This window comes from Lonchura striata, chromosome 26, assembly GCF_046129695.1.
Source record: "Lonchura striata isolate bLonStr1 chromosome 26, bLonStr1.mat, whole genome shotgun sequence".
Classification (NCBI taxonomy): Eukaryota; Metazoa; Chordata; class Aves; order Passeriformes; family Estrildidae; genus Lonchura; species Lonchura striata.
The window spans coordinates 5,466,902-5,489,494 of record NC_134628.1 but is presented as its reverse complement, the minus strand read 5'-3'; positions in this window follow the sequence as shown (position 1 = coordinate 5,489,494).

Sequence of the window (22,593 nt, the reverse complement as noted above, 5' to 3'; positions counted from 1 at the left end):
TACACAGCCTGAGCCGTGACCTGGCACTCGCTGCCTTCCTCTCGGGCTGGCACATGGAAGGACACTCTTGCCAAAAGCAGAGCGGCCATGTGGGCTGCCCATCATGACCACCATCCCATGGTGAACCCATCATGCTCCTGAGCACCTTACTGATCCTTGATTGAAAACCCTATTTCCTGGGACCTGTGAATCTCTTCCGACAACTTTATTGCACACAAACAGGTCAAATTCCTGGGCTCCAATACATGCGCACTCTTTGGGGGTGCAACACATTCAGCAAGTAACTAAGCCACCACACAGATTAGGATCAAACCTTCTCCCAGCTCAGCCACCAGCATAGGAACTGGGAGCAGCCACACACAGCCCATGACCATACAGATAAGTCACAGCTCCTCCAGCCTCTGTTGCCTGAAATTCCTGATCACCCCTTAGCAGGTCATTTATCTGGCCTCTCTCCAAGTTTCTGTGCCCATTTCTGTCCCCAGGTGCACTTTGCCTGGAACATGCAGAACTGTGCAAAGGCACAATCCAGAAGGGTTCCCATGGCAGACAATGGGACATGTTCTCCTGTGGGGTGCCATGTCTGTCCCAGGCAGCAGTGCAGTGAGCTGGGCACACACTAGCTGTCGATGACATGGGCATCTGAGGAGACATGGACATGCTGCAGTGACCAGGAGCCCAGTGAGGGAGTGTTCTGGTGGTTTGGGAGAGATTATCCTCCTGTTTCCACCACAGGGGCATCTCTGCACCAAAAGCTCCAGTCTACAAACTTTGGCTGTGAGTACCTGGGGCAGGAGACAAGGCTGGTGGCGAGCTCAGGGCAGGGGTCCCAGAGTGTAACCAGGGTTACTGACAGCCAAGAGGTGAAACAGGAGTGCTCCTTCCAGCCATTCACACTGTTTGGGGCTCTGCAGGGTAAGGAATGCTCCGTGCTGCAGGACGAGGCAGAGAGAGGGAGTGGCTGGCAGTCAGAGGGGCTGCAGGAGCTGGCGGCACTGTGGGTTAAACTCTGCACCATCCTGGCTGAAGGAACAGCAGAGGCACACTCCAGTGTGTGAGGAGCTTTGTGAGCTTCTCCAGCACAGGAGACTTCCAGCCAACTCCCTTCTGCTTTCCAGACTCGCTTCTTTCACCCCGACTTGTCACCATCCCTGGAGGATTTTAAGAGCTGTGCAGATGTGGCATTTGGGGACATGGTTTAGTACTGGCCTTGACAGTGCCAGGAGAATGGTTGGACTTGATGGTCTTAAAGGTCTTTTCCAACCCAAACAATTCCATAATTCTACAAATCTCCTTGACACAACTGCTGAGGCACCACCAAGGCCCATATATAGCCCACATCTGTAGATGTCTCTAGATGAGAGCACAGCTGGTGCTCCCACACAGAAAAGCACCAGTGGTCCACGAAGGGGACACTTGCATGGGTTTACATGTGCAAAATCTTTACTGCAGGTGACTCTCCCAAAATCACCTCCCACTCTCTCTGCACACCAAGGAGCAGCAGGATGCAGTTGGCTTACAGCTCCCATCACAGGGGACTGTAAGCACAGTGCTTCCCCAGCACCCCTGGGCATGGGAGAATGGGAGACAAAGGATCATCAATATTAGTAAAATGGAAGAGCTTCACAAAGGGAAATAATTTGCCCTTGTTAGGAGAAAATCCTGGGAAAAAGTAAAGTAGGATCCTTTTCTGGTTTGTATTTTTCTGGTTTTGGTGGTTTTTTTTTTTTTTTTTTTTTTTTGGGTTTTTTTTTTTTTTCCTCCTCTCTTGGCAAAGTCCCTCTCCTGTCCAGCATTTGTGATTTAGGAGCTTGGAAAGTGTGCTTTTCCTTGTCAGACAGGTGATTCATCACAGACTGGGATAAATGGATGTTCCTGGGCTGCAGGGCCCTGAACTGCCCAACATCTGGGATGCCATCTAAACATTACCCTTAATTCATAGTCTGTTGTACGAGTGTCTGCCTCTGCAGTCAGGGCAAGGACATCACCTGGTCTCTCTGCAGAGCTGTTTCCTGACAGCATGTGCATTAGTTGTGTTTTATTCAAAAAGGGGTTAATTTGTGCCCTCTTATCCCCCAAGCACAGGAACACAATCAATCTCAAAAGAGCTGCTTGGCTTTTTCCTCCCTTCTCCAGCCTCACTTCTTGGCTCTTAATAAATTATTCAGCTTTCTTAAATATGCATAGGGATCTCATTAACAACTAATTTTGCTTATTTAAACCAACTGCATAATCAAACCACTATAGTGTTTCCCCTTTCTTATAGCCATGAATTATTCATGTGCTGGGAATCTGCATACAAATTTATTGATTCTTAAAGGGTGCCTTTTTCTCTGCCTGGAAAAAAGGAAACCTGGTTATTCTGCTGTCCAACATTTTGGCCCAAACTCCCATGTGACAAATCATATGGTATTTCCCTGGGAACAGACAGCAGACTAACCCACAGCATCACCAAATGCACCTGGAATTCCTGAGTGCAAGGAAAGGGAACATTTCCAACACTGCAATTAATCGTTTGCAGAATCTCAAATTGCAGAGTGTGAAGGGCTTATTGTTGCAGCATCCATTTCACTCTGACTTCCTGGTGCCTTGGGGTTCTCCCACACAAGGCTGAAAAACACCCAGATAAGAAATGGACATCTTGCAAAGGCCTGCCAAGCCACCAGCACCCCCAGCCAGAAGCTGGGCTAATCCCACAAAGGAAGCACTGCAGAGGAAAACATGCAGAGGATCAAGAGGGAACATGGCCCAGTGTGTGCTCAGCCCTGTCATGGAGGGGAGCAGGGCTTTAGGGACCCACACATGGCCCTGCTCATGCTCACCCCTGGATTCTATACTGGCCTGGTACATTTGGTCTCATTGTGAAGCTCTTCTGAAGAGCTGTTTTTGGAGATCCCTGAGGAGGTGGTCCCATTCTGCTCTTAGGTTTACAGAATTACAGAGGAATTCAGGTCAGAAGGAGCCTCTGGAGGTTTCTAGTCCAACCTCCAGCTCAAAGCATGCTCAGCTGTGAGATCAGACCAGGTTGTCACAGCTTTACCCGGTGTTGTCTTGAGAATTTCCAAGGGTGGAGACTGCAAAACCTCTGAGGAACCTATTCTACCACTTGACTGTCCTCATGAGACGTTTTTCCTCCTATCCATTCTGAAACTCCAGTTTTCAATTTGTGTCCATTGTCTCTTGCCCTTCTGTAATTGATTGACTCATCTTTCCCAAGTGCTTCTGGCTATCATTACTCTCCAGCCTTCAAGGCCTGTCTGAATCTCAGGCTGAGATCTGAAGGAGCAATGTCCATAATGACAACCACAGCACAACAAAGCTTCTACAAACATCTCCTCCTCAAGAAGAGCATTTTTGGAGAAGGCTTTTACAACCTCATCCCCTGAAAAGCCAATGTCAGAAATGGAGCCATGAAGCAGTGACCTTCAACTCATTGTAGAGAAAGGAGGATTTGGAAACATCTGTGCATCTTCTTGTAGGTACCCCCAGGTTCTCAGTCCCTGCTGGTGGCTGGGACAAAGGAGAGGTGAGGAGTGTCTCCATGTTCCCCAGCTGGAGTTCTTGGTATGAGCCCAGCACAGACAGCTCCTTCCTGAGGTCTGCTAGGAGCCCAGCAGCAGGTCCAGAAATGCCAGGCACAACCCCAGGGACTGCACACTGCTGCTGCTTGCGGGGTATTAGCTGTGCTCCCTCCACAGGAGCTGCAGGTGGGTCCACCTGAGCAGCACTTGGAGCTGCAAGAGCTCTGATCCTGCCTGTGTGGGGGCACTCCAACCTCTGGACAGTGCTCACACCTGCAAATCCATTGCACCTGCAAAGAGCCCAAGTGGCTGCAGCAGTGTTCACAGGGAGTCTGGTTCACCACAGGATGGAGATTTCAGCTCATCTGCTCCAACACTGTCACCAGCATCAGGGCAGCAGCACACACAGCCCAGGGACATTGGCAGTGCTGCCATCAGAGAAGCCTCCCTGGCAGGGCCATCCCTAGGAACTGTCCCTGGCAGCCTTTGGTTTGGTGCATCAGTCTGATATGTCTTGCACAGGGCAAAGCTGCACCTCTGTAGCCACATCTCTCTCCAAGCCTCTGCTGACCAAGCCATGGCTTGTCTGCCCCACAGGCCATCAGTGTTTCTGCACTGAGTGAACATCAGATGGTTCATGCTGTTTGTCTTTTGAGAACTGGTGAGGCTCTTCATTTGCTTGCTTTGTAAAGGAGCAGGTTGTTGTGTTTTAATTTGTCTTCTTGCTCCTTCATGATAAAAAATAACCCTAGCTGTGGGAGGAACATGAATCTGTAAATGTTCTTTTATAACACAACAGAATCCTGACACAAAATCTCCAATTTTTTCCTTTCCCTGAGCCTGCATTGGTGGCTGGCTGGTTCTCTACTTACTCACCTGCTCAGCTCCAGCTTCTGAGTGTCCTTCAAAGCAGCCCCGTGTGGAACAGCTTGAGGAGCTGATCCAAATCACAATTGGATTTAGCCAGGACTTGTTCAGGGAGGACCTGGTGGTAAATCACAGAACCATTTTGGTTGGAAAAGCCCTCTAAAGTCATCAACTCCAACCGCTACCCCAGCTCAGCCAAGCACAGTATCCAGAGATGCAGGATGGCCGCTGCGTACCCAAATTTCACACATTCAGCTCGAGGCAGTGGGGTGCTGACCCACCCTTCAGCAAGGGAATGGATCTGCTCCTTGCCAGCCCTGTGGAGGTGCCAGCACAGGTGTCACAGCAAGGTCACCCCAGAGCTGGCAGGACAGCACACACTGCTGTGAGTCACCCGTGGCTCTGCCAGAGCTCCTCACATGGCATTTGGAGAAGGCAGTGGCACTCAGGGTTGTGGCAAGCACATTTCTCTCCCTCTCAGGATTTTTCATAGAGGTGCACAGAGAGAAATGAAAGAGAAAAAAAAAAAAAACAATTTCTATTTCTGCTCCGTGTTTGGAGAATTGTTTACCTGGAATGAGTGCTTGGTTGGATTCTGGTGAGGATTGTTTGAGCCACATGGCCAATCCAACCCACCTGGGGCTGGACTCTCAGAGAGGGTCACAAGTTGGGTGAGAGTTAGAGATAGGGTCAGAGAAAGGAGTATGTAGCTTTAGTATGCTCCTTTTATATAGTATATTAATATATTTTAGCATAATTATAATAAATAAATAATTCAGCCTTCTGAATTGAGTCAGACATCATCATTTCTTCCCATTGGGTTTGCCTGCATTTACAATACAGGGTGACCTCTGCAGACCAAGGCACTGAGGACATGGCAGGAGCTTTCAGGCTCATGTGGGTGTCTCCTCAATGAACCCACATTGCTGTGCACCCAAAAGCCACCTCTTCTCCTCACAGCCTGTGACACCCCTGATCACAGCCCCACTGCTCTTCCTCAGCCCCGTGGTCCCAGAGGTCAAGACACGGAGAGCAGGGGGGAGGAAGGGCAGGGAATACTGAAAGCAGAGATGGACAGGCACTGTGAGGAAAGGGCAGGAGAGCACTGGTGAGATGCTCCTCACAACCACCAAGCTGAAGCAGCTGAACTGGTTGTTTGTAAACCCAGCTCCTCCAAATCTTTGGAAAAGCCTTCAGTAGTTGACTGAGAGAAAACCTGCACAAGACAGAGCAGCTATCACCCCTATTCTGATCAAGCAGCTGAATGAGGAGGAAATTCGTTTAATCAGAATGACAAAAATCAGGAACTTGACAAAAATCCCAGCTGGGCACCAAGGGCCACATCAACCCAGCCACTGCTGTGGCCAGCAGGCAAAGCCCTGCAACCCTGGAGCAGCTGCATGGACACCAGCAAGGCTGCTTGAGGCACAGATGAATACATGTTCTCAAGAGCTAATTTTGTACACACAGCAGTCCTGAAATAGCAGCTTCTGGGAAACATGGCCAACAGGCAGGGAAATGAGACCGTGCCAAGGGTGCTGAAGGAGTTCTTGGCAGTGTGGCAAGGAAGGTTTGGTTACTGTTGAACCAGAAAGTTTGTGCTCTTGTCTTTTGCTCAGAGTTCTGAACCAGCTAAGGGGCATCCACATGGCTCCAGCTGGGAGAGTGCTCTGGTGGGGATTGCAGGATGAGCCACTTGGCAGAGGACAATCCATGAGCCACATAGATCCTATCCTGCTCCAAGAGTCCCACTCCTCTGTGCAAAAAGCTTCTGGGTCAAAGAAGTCACATTCACTACCTTGAGATTGAAATCTGCCTTCCATGGCCCCTTTTCACCTTAAGAGGAGAGGGGAAAGGTGCCAGCATGCTGGGTTCACACTGCTGCTGGGCACCAACAGGGAGTATCATGCAGAAGTTAACATGCCTCCAAAAAATCAACCTGCATACATTTTATCAGGGACAGTTGTCTCAATGTAACTTCAGGCACATTCCTAGAAAAACTCAGAGCTTTTCCTCCTCTTTAAGATCAGGCTTCTTCTTGTCTGTGTCTCTTCAGTTAGCCTATGTTCCTTTGTTCACCTGCACATTATAAGAGCTAAATTCATCCTGTGATCCTGCTGGTAACCAGGATGCCTGGGAGAGTGGAGAAGACAGAAGACACTGTCCTTGACTTCTCTGTGAGCATGAATCAGTCACCTTCTTCTTGCAGACCTCATTTTCCCAGCTGGAGATGGTTCTATTTACCCACACTTGTCAATACAGTTTTACAACCTGGGTTAATATTGATTTCCAAGGGAATGCATTAAACCCATATCCAATCCTCAGCACCCGTTTAGAGCTCCCCTCTTTCCCAGCATCTCACAGGTCAGCTGCAAAGCAACTCAGATGCATTGAGAAGCTTCTAGCAAAGCACAGCTCTTTGCTGCAGCTGCTCTTCAGAATGATCCCTGGGACAGACCCCTCACACAACACCCAGGAAGGAGATAACCTGGCTTCTCTGGATGCATTTTACTCATCACAACTGTGCCTCCTGGCAGTTATTCCAGATCTGCTCCTCAAAAACAGGTGGCTGACCTGCTCTTGACAGTGTGTCCAAGCAGAGCCCAGCACACATCCCCCATTCCCCCCTACCCATGGTTTAGCAGCAGCAGATAAAATCTGAAATGTTGTGAGAACAAATATACAAACAGCTTATGTTTTGTTTACATCTTTGCACATGTCTGAGCAGCTCTGCTAGGCTCTGTGGGTGTGTGCATGGTGCTGTCCCTTCCCAGCCCACCTCCTCTCTTGCCCACAGCCATCGCTGCCCTCTCTGCCTGCCCCGTGGAAGCAGGGAGTGGCACAGAGAGTCTGGATTCCATAAGAAGCTGAGATCCTCACATAGGCAGCATTAATTGCAACTTTTAACCTTTAATTATAGGTTCCCTTGGTTTCCACTGTGTATTTTCAGCGGATTGCCTCTGTGTTTCCATAGCTCAGATGTGAACTCACACTCTAGCAATAGCAGAAGCACTCTAAGTGACCCAGGCCAGTTTGTGACCTTAATGATCTGTCATCCATTTATGGGCACCTGGAGAGAGCCCAGGTGAGGATCCCAGTGTTTCCCACTGACTTCATCCCCTGTCAAACAATATGTCCCAAAAATGGCCTCATATGGTTTAGGAGAACAAGAGTTTCCTTCACATCAGCAGAGTTGGGGAGTTGAGCCTTTGGGGCCAGCAATCCACAGGGAAATTGGGATCTTCAGTCACACAAGACACTGCTCCAGTGGAGCTCCTTCTAAATGGACTGCCAGAAAGATTTGATCATATGCAAAAATATGCAGATTGAGTTGATTACTCTGAGTCACACCCTGAGTGCTTCTCCCAATGCCCACAGTTTCACAGGAATGTGTGCAGCAGGGACAGCACAGGGACTTACCTGTGAGAACTGAGTCACATCATGGCATGTCCCATCCACATCCCCTCCCTGCTCCCTCCCCAGTCTCTGCTGTATGGAGCTGCCCTAGTTTTGGGGTGATACAAGCTCCCTGTGGAACAGCAGGGCTCCAGGCCTGGAGGGAGCAATGGCAGGGCACAGCAAGAAGGGAGCATCCTTGTTTCTGCACTAATCCCAGCACTCTTCCAGGAAGCTGGACCTGCAGATCTGCTTTAATTAGGACTTCAAACACCCCTGTGAGCTTCCTTCAGCTGAATGATGGGTTGTGTGACCCAGGAACAAGAGCCCGTGGTTTATTTTATAAGATCAACCATTTTCCCCCGAAGATCCTCCCTCAGAGCTTGCCAAAGGGACAGGTCTGACTGGACAGGAGGCACCTGGCCATTCCCAGAACCAGGTGTGATCTGTGTGAATGTGCCCTGTCCTGCCCTCCCAAACACAGGCAGAGCCACTCCCTGCCTTCCCTGGAAGGGAGCGAGCTGCCATGGCCAGGATGTGCCCGTGGGTGAGGGCACAGGAGCTCCACGCTAGCAAGGAGCTGGATCCACCCTCAGAAGGCAGGAAGGAGCACCCGGCCTCACCCAGCTCCCCGGGCCAGGCCCTAGCCTCTGTATGCACTGGGCATCACAAAATCCCCTCCAGATGCTTCCTCCAGTCTTTTCCCAGGGGTTATGTCTTGGAAACCTCCTTCTATCTTATCTCATGCACAACTGGCTCGAGGAAAACAGCAGCAAAACAGCCCAGCTGCCCATGCTCCTGACACGTGTTCCTAGCCTGGCAACCTGCTTCCCACAGCAAGACCCCACAGCAGCCCTGGGACTCCCGTTCCTCCCAGAGCTGCTGCATTTTTTAGGGCAATTTGGAAAGGGAAAGGACATGGGAGCTCATCTCATGGGGCTGAGTGCTCTGTGGTTCTGGGCCCCTTGAGGCCTGCACATCCCAGCACCAGGAGTTATAAATATGGCCTCGTTTCTTTGAGGGAAGGAGGAGGATACGCCCAGCACGGTAGAAATGTGACCACTCCCTGCTGCACTCTGCCCTACTTGGAGACAGACAAGATAAATCCCACTGATTCCCAGTTCCTTCTCCTGCTGCCCTGAGTTTGCTCGGGCTGGCACACAGCAGGTCTGCCCTGCCTGCTCACAGCTGCACGAGGCTGGCCTCAGAGGAGCCACGAGATCCCTGCAGCCTTTACCTCAACTACCTGACACACCACACGAGGACCCAGCCCTCCCCAGATGGCAGAGGACGAGCCCCACCACTGGGGATGGAACAGGCTCAGTCATGGGAGTTGCCAGAGTTGTATGCTGGTTTAGCCCTGAGCAGTCAGGAGTCCCTGAACCCCTTCAGAGGGGTCTTCTGGCAAAGACAGAAGCAAAAGCTTGAAGGGTGTCAGACACCGCCCACCCAGGACAGGTCAGGTCAGGCTGCCCATGACTGAGGGATTGAAAATGATGGTTGAGCTGGGGCCTGTCCCTGCCCTGGTCAGTGCTGTGCATTTCTGAAAACTCAAGGACAGTAAAAAAACCCCATTTTCCTGCACCTCACTGGTGCCTGTGCTTGCCAAGAGGCTCATGTCTCTTCCTAGCTTCACCTGATGAACAGCTGCCCCTTCCCACTCTGCTTCTCAGCAGCACAAGGACAGCAGGTGATTTGTAATAAAGGAATTAAGGACAAGATTTTTAAGTGAGCCAGAGGGAATTCGCAATCCACAATCCACTGCAGTTCAAACCTGTTGCTTTCAAGCAGAAAAGTCCTTTCTGCAGCACCAGCACAGTGTCTGACTTCACTCCCCAGTGAGGAGAAGCCCTTTGCTTTCCCCATGGGGGTCAGTCCCACCACAGCTACGCCCCAGCTGTGCAATTGGGGTTCAACCTGTGCCCGACTTCTGCCAAGTGCATTCAAAACCCACATGATAAAAGGTTTAGATGTCATGTTCTGCTGCATTGCATCACATTAAGTCATTTGTTGTCACCCCACACTATGTCAGCTCAGAAAGCAGCTGTGTCCTGGTGACTCAGTCATTTAGGCTGAAATACAGTCCCCTCTCCCTGCTTCCTCTCATGTCTGGCTGACACCTGAAGAACACATAATATTCCGTAATTCTCTGAGAAACTGTTTTCTAGGTGCAAAAAGGAAATTTCTGAAAATTTACAAGAAAATTATTAGCACATGAGATAACATTAATGCAGAGAATACCCATGATAAAAGTGGTGTCAGGGAGCTTGTTCACCACTGATGCCATCAATGAAGCAGCACACAGTCTCAGTCTCTGATACAGATTAAATTCTCTAAAATCTCAGGGAGACATCACATTTCAAGAATACTTTCTGAGCAATAACAGGACTTTCTGCCTCTAGCACTCTGGAATTTCCTCAAGCAGCAGCACTTGCTCCTCCTGACATTCACAGCTGTGTCACTCCTTCTGATTCTCAATTGGCATGAAGCCATGGCACTTTTATTAGGAAAACTCTTCTCTTGGAAGGGTCACTGCAATTTAAACCTAACTTTGGCCCTGACTTTCCCATTTGCTACAACTGAATATAAATAACTTCTGAAAATGTTTTGCCATTAATTTTTGAATCTGGGCACCCCATCTAAGCAGACTTTCCTGGTTGCTCCCCATCCAGAGGTCTTTACACCCCTGCTGTTTGCTCTGGCCTGTGCACTGCTGCCTTCACAGGTGGGATTGCTCTCTGGGTAGGTGAGAGTTGCTCATTTTTCACATGTCTGAGCACAGCCAAGGACCACTGGCACTGCTGATGAGCTGGAAAAGAGTCACAAAGCTGATTATAGTCTGTCAGCTTCCCTAACCACTTCCAGCAATTAGATATAAGGACTTTCTTACTAAATTTGCAGAAATTGCTTCCTTTCCTCCTGTTCCTCTGAGCAAAATGAGCAGAGCCTGATCCCAGACCTGCCCACTGGCATTGTCAGGACAAACAGTCCCACTGCACCCTGGCCAAACCAACCTCCAGACTGCTCAGGCAGACCCAGCACCAACTCCCCCAGGACCCTGACCTTTACAATAACCCAAGAAGAGAGAAAAAGGATATTTACCTTCAAGCCAGGTGCATGTCATTCAGCAGCTGAAGGCAGTGGGTGCTGGACTGGAGTCAGGACTGCTTGGATTGATGCCAGCCAAGTCTAGGGATCTGTGGACTCATTTCTTCCCCTTTCTTCTCAACCCCATGCAGTCAGTCTTCCTGCAATTTAAACCCCTCTAATTGTGCCAAGGCAGGACCTGCCTTCCCAGCCCAGTGAAACATCCCTTTCCCCTGCACCAGGCACTGTCTCTGGCCATGCAAACAGCCATCACACAGGGCTGACCTGGCCCAACACAAAGCACATTTGCAAGGTTATTTTTCCCCAAATTAGCTCAGCCAGCTCTGGCACAGGGGCAAGCAGGAAAACACCATCAAGGGCAGGAGCCCTGGCAGGGTCATGGAAGCCTCTACTCAGATTAGCTCCAGCCATGGAGTGAAATGGATGCATGAAAGAGAAGATCTGTGTAGGGGACAGTTCATCCCCTCCCTGCCGCACTCGGTGTTCCTTCCCTTCCCTCTGTCCTTGGCATAACACAAGCTGTGCCTTTCCACTGCAGAACACATATTTTTTTCCTCTTGCAAAGAACCAGGCAGCCCTGTGACACCAGGCAGGAGGCAGGAACTGTACCAGAGTCCTTGTGTTTCCCAGAGGGTCCATCCCCAGGAGACAGACCAGCTGACACCCTGCAGGAGAGTGCAATCCATGGTGTGTCCTTTGCATGTCACACACAGAGAATGAAGAAACAGAGCTTCCAGAAACATTCCCAAGCCACAGGGATGGCAGAAATCTACCCAGGAGCTTTGGGGACCTTTTGGGCTAGAGAGAATGGGTAGAAACCTAAAGGTCTGCCCTCCTGCTCAGCCTTCTCCCAAAGAAACCTTCAGGCTTAACAAAGCTATCTCTCTGTTCATCCTGTTTCTTCAGGGAAAGCCAGGAGTGATTTCTCATGCACTGTTTTGCCATTAGCTACTCTGCAAAGAGGAGACAAAGGATGTCTGAGAAATGTGGCTGTATGTGCAGAGTGCTGCACCCACATCCCAAAAGAGAACTCTAGCTGCAGCAGTCCTCATTATTTGCTTTTTAGCTGTTTTACTTAGCACACATGTCCAGCTGGCAGGAAAGCTCTCCTGCTATCACAGAGTAACTTCCCTCAGTGATGGGCTCAGAAAATTTCCCATCGTCTGATCCAAACACAAGAAAAGACTCAAATTGCCCTTCTGTCTCTTCAGCTTTTCCCTCAAAAGGAACTTGGTCAGGGGAAGGGTTCTGGATGTTTTCTTCACACCTCCCTGGCTCCTGTCCCCATCCTACACATTTTTCCTTCTTCATGGGGGAGCACAATCAGGCTGGGGATAGTCAAGAGTGAAGCCCCAGCACAGGAGCTTTCTCCCCATGAGGGCTATGCTGTGGAGCAGCTTTTCTCTCTCCGTGCCACTTCCTCACATCCCCTTGTCTTAGGAAATGCAGTACTTACAATTTAGAAACATTCTGTCAATACATATCAATTTTGGCAATTTTTCAATTTAAAAATCTGTCACCTCCCCCCACCCCCACCTCACCTGATCCCTGCTCCCATGTCAAGTCTGCTTTTTAGCTGTAAATACAATGCTGCCACTTCCAGTCAAACAAAAATATCCTCCATATCCTCAAATTGGCTCAAAGATAATTTAGAGCATAATTTTTTAAAATGATGGGAAAATTAGCTTGGTGTACTTTGCCATCTATTCTTGAGCCTGAAAAGGTTCATTTCTGTCCAAGTGTCTCCACCCAAGACCCTTTTCCAAGGTGATAGCTAAGGCTCAGTGTGGCATCTGCTCTGAATGGAGCTTCCCTGGGGACCAGAGCTTGCATGAGTACAGATTTTGTTTTCCAGCTGAGCCCTGGGTCTTCCCAAATGCAAAATCTCTGGCAAGTTCCTCTCACTATGGCATGCAACATCAGCTGGGTGCTTCCTTCTGACTTGGGCTCTGCCTGATGTAGGAGAACCCAGAGCACACCCATGCAGATGTGGCAGACCTTGAACTGGAGAGCAGCAGAGATGAGCCTGGCAGGCTGAGGAAAGGGATTGTCTGCCCTGTGTGGAGCTACACCTGGGATATGGGGAGCAGTGGCCCTCAGTTCAGAGGGACGTGAGGAAACTGGGGAGGGCCAGGTCCCAGGAGCCAGGGCTTGAGGAACAGGCTGAGTCAGCATGGCAAAGAGAAGGCTGAGGGCAACCCAGCAGCCCACATGGAAAGAGAGATCTTCATCCCATCCTCATCTCAGAATTTTTCAAAACTAAGTGAGACACAGCCAGCTTCAGCCAGTGCTGTGACAGTCCTGCTCCAAGTGTGAGGTTGGGCTGAAGACCTTCAGACATTTGACACCAGCACTTGAGTGATTCTGCAAGCCTCCTTGTCCCTGCTCTGAACCACTCAGAAAAATGCCACTAAAAAATGTTAGAGAGGAACCCAAGCAGCTGTGTCCCTCAAAATGCTGTCAGGATTGTATCAGTCCCCCAGGCTACAACACTGCTCAATGGGTACAAAACATTGTGCAGGAATATTGGAGAGGCATGAAGAGTACAAAAACTTTTTTTGTGGTGTCCACAAATGGACCAGGCGCATTTCCCCAGTCTCTGGGGGATGAAGGGCAGGGGAGATGACTTGAGGAGCCCAGGTGCTGCCCACAATCCCAGCACATGCTCACCTGGGCAATGCAGCCTGAAACACCCACAGCAGCAGCACCATGGGGACAGGGCTCTGGCCAGTCCTTCTACCCACCCCATTTCCCTAGAGAGAGATCCCATTTGGACATCCCCAAGCATGGGTGGCACAGTGGGGCCCAGTGCCTGCCCTGGAGTGTGCCCACCTTTCCCAGGCTGCCCAGAAGCAGGAGAGCTCCTCCACAGAGGCCAGGGGCAGCAGTAACAGCTTCCCCTGAGACCCCAGGTGGGCTGCTCTGGCAGCCAGGACATCACTGTAGAAACAGCTGTGCACAGCCAAAGAGCTGGCAGCACTGGAAGCAGACAGAGGAGATGGCAGAGACTGTCCAGACCCTGGATAGAGCCTTCATGGCCCTTCATAGCCTTCATAGTCTGCTGAGGGCAGCCCAGGGTGGCCTGTGGATGTCTCACCAGGTACTTCCATCACCAGTTTGTAGGCTGGGAACAACCACCCCTGACAAATTGCCTGTTCCTGGCTGGGTGAAATGCTTCCTTGAGTGCTGTCAGAGATATCAGCAAGCCAAATGTGGGAATCCAGAGCTTCCCTCTGGCTGCCCTGGCAGGTCTGGGACCCTGGCAGGGGTCAGGAACCCCCCTGGACAGAGCCACTGTCTGTGATCTCTGTCCATGGAAAAGAGTTTTCAAGCTTACAGGATGAATTACAAGCTCTGAGTGTTTGATATAAGTCATAATTAGTGTGGCACGGGTGCAAAAGTAAAATTTTAGGATTCTAGATGAGGGGTCCAAAGGGGACAAGATGGAGGAAATTGGGTATGCCTTGTCCTTTTTCTCCTTCTTCATGCCCTCCATGTCTCACTGTGGTGTTGGCATTTTTCTGTTGGTTCAGGCTGGGGACACACTGTTCAACGGAGGTGACAGATATTGGCACGTTCTTGTAAATGCAGCCCAGGGAGTTTCTGGTATTGAATGTTTGTCACATCCCACTGAGGGCAGAGCCCCACACGCTGCCCTGCAGGACAGAGCTGGGCAGGGCAGCAGAACATGTGAGAGATCAACAGAATAAACAACCTGGAAACCAGCACAGACCAATTATGGCTTCTTCTTTGGCTGCGGGGCTCAAAGACTTTCTACAATCTTGGAATCATCAACACCACAGATTCCGACAGCCAAACCCTCTGCAGCCACCCTAAAACCTCTCTCCAGGAGTGTCACCTCCTGCATCAGTCAAAGCATCTTCTCACCCAGCACCCCTCAGTCAGACAGGGGCTGGGACAGCCCCCAGCAGAACCTTGCTGCCAGTTCCTGAATGCTCACCCTCCTCCCTGTGCCTTGACTCCCAGAAAGCCCCCATGGCTTCCCCAAGTGCTGCTTTCTAGAAATGCTGAAATATGGCCAGTCCAACGTGGAGCAACTGGGTCTGGCTCTGCCCCTGGGCTGGATGGGAGCAGCCAGTCCTGCCTGGGGAAGAGGGGGGCTCTGGCACAGTGTGCCCCCTGTCCCTGCCCCCAGCACACACACTGCCTGCACCCTGAGGCTGCTGCTGCCTCCTCCCCAGCGGGGAAACAGCTTCCTCCTCACAGAGCCCACAGGAAGCACCGTGGTATTTATAGAGCCCTGAGAGCGCCGTGCACAAACCCGGGGAAAAACCTACACTCAGTCAAAAACAACCTCCTGCAGCCAGAGCTGCACTGGGAGCTGGTGCCTCAGGACCTTTTCCCAGGCCCACAGGTCCTGGAAGGAGGTTGTAGGACTTTCTTCATCATAGAGATGAATTGTGGAACCTTTCCAGGACTATTTCTGGCCTTCTCCTCTGTCTCCTCCTCATGTGTCTCCTTCCATCTCCCACATTCTTAGTCATGTTCCTCCCTCTTCCATCTTTCTCTTCCTTTCTCCTCATGGTCTGTGTGATCAAAGCTGCTCCCACCTGGCCACATGCACTGAGGAGGAAAAGCAACCATCAAAACACAGAGAACACTGCTGCACAGGAGAGGAGAACAAACCTGCTGCCCTGCATGGGGTGAAGAAAAGCAGAAAAGCCAGAGCTGCTCACTGACATGTGCTCATCTCTCTGAGACATCTCTCTATAGGTGGTACAGAGTGCAAGGACCCCTTCCACCAGGAATTTCAGGATGTCAGTTTGATTTTCATCTCAATTTTTTGAAAACAAAATTTTGCATCTCCGTCTCAATTTTTGGAAACAAATTTTTGCATTCATTGTTTTTGAGAATTCCAAGTTTCTGTTTTTGTTCTGAATTTGAGATCATTTTCTGCTATCACAAACAGCAGGAAAACATTGAGATTTCAAAATATCCACTTCAAAAGGAAACCTGGAAGCGTTTCATTCTGAATGAGCTCTGAAAAAGTTTCAATTACAACCCTGAACTTTTCTTTCCTGAATGAATTCTGATTCATCTGGCCCAGTTCCATGACTTCTTAGTAAGTTTGTATAAGCTGAAGCAACAGCAGTTCCAGGAAATTTTTCCCAACCACTTTTGGCCCTAGCATGAAGTCCTTTTCCAAGCCCAGTAATGTTCATTTCCACCTGAGCTGGAGGTACCCTTGCCCTTAGCTGTGTCCTGCAGTCAGCCCTCTGAGCAGCCTGAAGACACAATGGGTGATGATCTTCCTAAATCTCACTGCAAATGACCCCACCAGTGCTTTTGCTCCCCTTCTCTCAGTCCTACAGCTAGCCAAGCATGCCCAGCAAAGCTTCCTGTGTCTGGGAGAGGCACACAGCCAAGATTATCCACCTTCCACTCCTGAGGGATACATGGTGTCTTAGTTTGAAAAAACAGGAGTCTGTGAAGGAAGGTAAGAGCTTCTTGTGAAATGGAAAAAGTAAACCCCCTCCCTCTGAATTACCACAATTTTAAAATTAAAAGGCTCCCAGGCAAGGATATGGGAATGGGAATAACAGTTCCTTACTAGGGAAAAAAAAAAAAAAATGTAATTAGTACAAACAAAATTAGTGATGGAGTCAGAAACCTGACACCCTGAGGAGTCAGGGTGTTGGGAACAGTCCAGTTCAATGGTGGCTGCTCCTCCTGGAGGGGCAGATGGAATGCTGCTGGAGCGGAGATCTGGAGAAGGGTGGAGTTTTCTCTGAAGGTCTGGGGATGGAGTAGCTGGGCCTGGTCTTCCTCTGGGGATCCAGCAGAGAAGAAGCTGCTCCTCTGGGAATCCAGTGAAGAGGCTGCTCTGATGTCCCAAAAATGCTGATTTTATGCAGGTAGGAATGCTTGGCTCCTCCCTCTGGGCGGAGCATCTCACCATGGGCTGATGGAACTTTCCCAGCCATGCAGGGAGTCATTAATGGCCCATTAACAGAAGATCTCTCCCCGAGGGAGACATTGTTCTTGGGAGAGATAAGAAAACTGCCCCACCTCCAACAGACGGTGAACAGAATACATGCTGATCTTACAAGCCAGGACACAGGGGTATGCAGAGCCCAGGCTGGATGTGCTCAGAGCAGCAGGGCCCTTGCAGGAGTTGAGCTGCTGGACCTTTCCCAAGGCTGTCCCTCACCGAGGAAGCTGCGAGCCAGAGGTGACCCACTGGTAGCTGGCTGGGCTGAATCTGAGCCTGGAAGTGTTGCTGTTACCTAAAAATCATGTCAGGGAGCCAGTGCTGCCTCAGGCACAGGAAAATAGAGCCTTGCTCCATCACTCAGCCAAGGGCAAAGAAGTGGTTTCATTCCTTATTCTACTTATTCCTTGTTCCTCCACCATGAATGTGGAATTGGCTCTCCCAGCTGAGCTGGGAATGGCCAGCAGAGGCTGGGTCCAGTGAAGCCCTGGGCCTTCCTAAGCTGTTCCACTGCAATCAGACCCATTTTTAGGGACAGGCAGGCTCTCATGTTTAACAAACCTGCTATGGCTGAAAATTCAGTCCATCAGAAAAGTGCTCTTTGCTTACCTCTCCTGTGTCCCTGCTGCAGCAGCAAAGGGAGAGCAGGAAGCCCTGAGGCTTGTGCTGCTTCAGAGAAAGGAGGTGGCAGATGACACAGTCCATCATCATCTCTCCACTCATCCCATCCCATCCCATCCCATCCCATCCCATCCCATCCCATCCCATCCCATCCCATCCCATCCCATCCCATCCCGAGTTTCAGGTGCACAAATAAGGAAACCTAGAAGAACTACACTAAATAGCATTTTACTTTACAGCCACAATGCATGAAATAGATATGAAATCTGTGCTACAGCTCCATATTCAGGATTTTTTTTTTGATTAGCAGAACCCATTGTCACAGCTGCAAGGGGTTGTCAGTTCCAAAACACCAGTAGGGGACATGGAAAAGATTTTTGATGTGACAGAACTCAAACTGGCATGGATTTTGCCATTTTGCTAGTACCATTCCTCAAAGCTGAGCCCACAGGGACTGGCAACAAGCACACCATACACCCTCCTTTAGCCTGGTGCCCTTCTCTCTGTGTGTATGTGCAAATGTGTTGTCTGAAAACTCCTGCTTGAGTCTGGAGCTGCAGAAGATGAAGCCCTGGAGAGCAGGAGCAGCTTCCCATGACCCCAGGTTGTGCTGGCAGAGTGCTGAGATGATCCACCTTTGCCTGTAAACCATCCTCTCTCCACCCTCTCTGGGAGGCCCAAGCTGTGGCAGCGCCTTGGAGATAACTTCTAACCCAGGAATATTTGCACATCTCTCTCTCCTGGAGCCAGGCCAAGCTGCCTGTGGTTTGTGGCCAGCAATTACAAACGTTACAGCAGAAGACAGTATTTATTTAACTGCTTGTCCTGTCAATACTGCAGCTTGCAAAGCCCAATTGCACAGCCAGAGCTGGCAACATGTTGGAAATCATCTGTTCTTGCACAAAAGAGTAGGGGCTGATTTCACTGCTCTAGAGAGCAAGGGGGATGGGATGGGATGGGATGGGATGGGATGGGATGGGATGGGATGGGATGGGATGGGATGGCATGGCATGGCATGGCATGGCATGGCATGGCATGGCATGGCATGGCATGGCATGGCATGGGGGTGTACCTGCTTTTCTTTGTCATGATGCACACCATGATCATGGCAGAAAGATCCATCCTCCACCTTCTCTGTGGATTTGAAGACTTCTGCCTTCCTCTGCTGTCTGTTCTCCAGGGTAAACTTCAGCACCTCCAACTGTCAGGGCTGTGGCGATGACTGCACGTCTCAAAACACTCTCCAGCCCATAAGATCCATATCTTTCCTGAAGTGCTGGAGCTTCAGGAATTCTCTTCCTGAGGGCTTCCTCATTCACAGCCATCCCGTCAGATCTGCTCCTCTGTGCCAGGACAACACTGAGCCAAAAATCCCCACACATGTTTGGGGGCTTTCAGCACTGCAGCACAGTTTGGCCCAGGTTCATACCCAGAGCAGGGAAGGAGCAGCACCCAGAAGCTCCAGAACAGGGCTGAGGCACAGGGTGAACACTGAGAAAACCTTCAGCAGACATCCCTGCACTCATTTCAGCTCCTGCTCTCTTGCTGATGGTTTCCTCAGCATCTGGCTGAGGTACAACACAGATCCAGATGGAATGTTATCCAGTGGTGTTAGCACAAAGCTGAGAGCCCTGGAATGGCACAGGGTGCAGAAGCAGAGGGAATCAGAAGCCGTGTGTTTTCTGGTGCAGCAGGTGTGGCAGGTAGCTCTGTCTGTGCTAGGATGAAGGTAGGATTTCTGGGGGAGCTTGGGAGTTCAAGAAGCATTTGGACAACACTCTGAGGCACAGGGTGGGATTCTTAGGCCTGTCCTGTGCAGGGCCAGGAGTTGGACTTGATGATCCTTGTGGGTCCCTTCCAGCCCAGGAGAATCTATGATTCTAGAAGAGTTAAGTGAGAGAGGCAGGCAGCCCCTGGCAGCCAAGTCCCTGACTCTGTACAACACTTCCATGGCCTGCTTTGCAGCCCAGTTCCCCTTTCCTCTTTGTGAATAGCTTCAGGTTTCTTTCTGTGATGGCTCAAGTTCGTTGTGAACCAGAATCGAAGCGTTGAGCTGGTCAAGCTGCTGGTTTCATTGCTCCTCAGAATAGCAGCTCTATTTCTTAAGCCTTATTTATAAAATGCTGCTGTTTGGGGTTTTTATGACAAAGATAGTGAGCTCAGGAAATCAGCAGTGGTTTCTGTTATCTGGAGCACAGCCACACGAAAGAGGGAAGAGCGTGTCATACTCCAGGAGCCTATTCATGGAAACTAGTATCTCACTGCTTTGCCCCTGGAGAGCCAGATATTTATAATCCCTCACACTTCCTCTTCCTGCTCCTTGCTGTCACCAGCTCCAAAACCTGCTCACACTTTTCACCCCACAAAAGGAGTAGTGGGGAAGGCCACCTCTCTTCACTTCCTTCACTTCCATGTGTAATTCATTGCTCACACATTGCACAGAACAACACAGAACAGTTGCAGCACCTCAAGTTGTCTCCAGTGGACCTTCCCACCTGCTGGTGTGCTTTCTCCTGGCCTTGGGAGTCCCCCCATCGACCCAGGCACGCCTCATGTCACTGCCCAGGCGCAGCTCAGGTCCACAAAAACCCTGACGTGCCCCAGACTCCTTGGGCAGCTCAGAGCCCAGAGCAGGAGGGTGCAGTGAGGAGCAGTGGGTGGATGGACAGCCCACGGGGCACCCCAGGGCAGGCAGACCCCAGGGTCATGGTGGCTGCAGCACAAGGACATGGGCACCCATGGGGGCTCCAGCTCCCTAGTGCAGATTGCAAAGATAACAGGGAGACATCAGCAGTACAACCGTCCAAGGCATTCCCAAAGGTCCTTGGAAGCCCAAGGAGATCTCAAGATCACTGAGGAGCAGTGCCCAGAAACTGCTGCACAAGAGAGAAAAGACGTGGAGTTACTGGAGCAGACAGGGCCAAAAAATGAAGGAGTTGGAGCATCTTCTATATGAGGAGAGGCTGAGAGAGATGGGACCCTTCAGGTCCAAGAGGCACAGAGCTGATGAGGACAGATGCTCTCCTGGCCCAAGAGAGGAGCCCATGGAGGCAAAGGACAAGGCAGGGATGCCACAGCAAGGTTTGTCAAGCTGGATGACTTTAGAGCTCACAGCAGGCTGCCTCTGCCTGTGAGACCTGTGCTCCCAGTCCTGCCATCACAGCCAGTGTGGGCAGCCCCAGTGAGCAGGGCAGACCTTTGCAGTGATTCAGACCTTGATCTGCAGGTTTGGAGCAGCTTTGTTCTAACACAATGCTCCGGCCAGACCACTCCAGGGTGCAGCCACAGACTTTACCACATCCCAGGTACAATATCTTAAGGCAGCTGCTCTGGGCACAACACCTGAGTGGGTGCCCTGAGAGAGCAGCAAGTGCTACCAGAAAAGCCACCTGTGCACAGCCCCCCTCACCTGCCTTGTCCTTGTCCTCCCCTTCCCCCAGCACCACCTGGTCCAGCACACACCCAAAGCTCAGGGACCCAAATGCTGCACAGTCCAAAACACGGGCAACACCTGCCACATTCCTGGGCAGTGACACTGGGCCACCAGTCACAAGCTGAAAAGCATTCCCCTGTGGCCATGGAGCAGAGGCTGTGAAACACATGCCCAAATCTAGGTGAGCCCGTGGAACACATGCATCTCCACATTGTCCCCAGTGAATGGTGATCATTCCAGGAGCGCCTGCAACGTCTGTGTGCTGTGTCACCTGCTCCCACACCTTGAGAAGGAACCTGCATTGCTCATATGACTTTGGGAAAGGGGATCTTTGTGGGTCTCAGATTCAGTCAAAGAGAGAAACAGGAGTTTCCAGCCAGGCAGAAGCCTGGGAAAGAGCTAGTAAAGAATGTAAATAATTCTCTATCTCTCTTGTTTTTTACATTGTTTATAGTTAAGTTCTATCACTGTGTGTCAAGCACTTTGCACCAATGCTGTGGGTTGTTTTCACTTCAGGACCAATGGAGTTGGTCCTCATGTATAAAAGAGCAGGGTATTTTGAATAAACCAGAGTTTTACCCTCAGCAGCCTTCTGGTCAGAGTCTCTTCATTCCCGTCCTGCCTCAAAAGTGACAGATCTTAGCTGGGAATGCTGCAGAAACCTGTGCAGCTTGGATCAGCTACTCATGTGGGGAGAGTAGCAGCAACTCTCTTGGGTTAATTTGCAGGGCCCACCCATCTGGACTTGCCAGTCCTCTTGAGTCCAAGCCCACTCGAAATCCTCCTTGCTGACAACATCCAGCTGAAAACGCCCAGAGGAGGTCCCAGACACTGGTGGGGCTGCACTGCCCTGGACAGTTTCTCCTCCTGGTTGCTCCAGCCCAGTGCTCCTCTTTGCTCAGCCTGGGGGAGCTCAGCTCCTGAGGCATGAGGCCCTTTGAACCTTCTCATGGAGACTCTGAAGCACAGCTGGCAGGGGACTGCAGTGCCACCAAAGTGGAAGCTTAAGGCTGGTCCACATTGTTCTCCAAGGTTGAGGGTGCATCATGAGATAAAGTGGACCAGATTCATGCCATATATCCATAGCTAGAAGGAGACCTTGCTTCCCAGCCCAGAGCCCTTCTTTCTTGTTTATCAAGAGCTCCAGCACTAGATGAGCTCCTGTGTGTGATGCTGGAAGTCCCTAAAGCATCAGAAAACTACACCAGTGAGAAGCAATTCAGCCTGCAGAAATGCAGCCATGGAGCACAGATCTAGGACAACAGTAACACAGCCACCTCACCCCAAGACAGGAGAATGTTTTCAAAGTTCTGCTGAAAAGTGCAGCACAACCAAGCCAGAGCTTGGAACACAAGAAGAGTTGTGGTGGCCAAAATCTCACCCAAAACCTCCAACATTGTCCCCAGTAAGAGGCCTGCAACTCCATGCAGAGCTGTCCCCCAGCCTTACACTGCTGTCTCCCAGGGACTGCAGTCTTTTCATGTGGATTTTTCCTATTTCTTATGCTCAACTTTTCCCTAAACTCATTTCATGCTCTCAACTGTAGAGCCCAACTCAGACCTTGCCGAGGCCAGAACTGGCAGCACTTGAGGTCACTGGTGTCAGGAAATGAGATATTTAAAGGATGCCAACATATGACTGGCACCATCTCATGCCTCTGCTGGGTGCATCAGGGAGACCTCAGTGACAGGAGA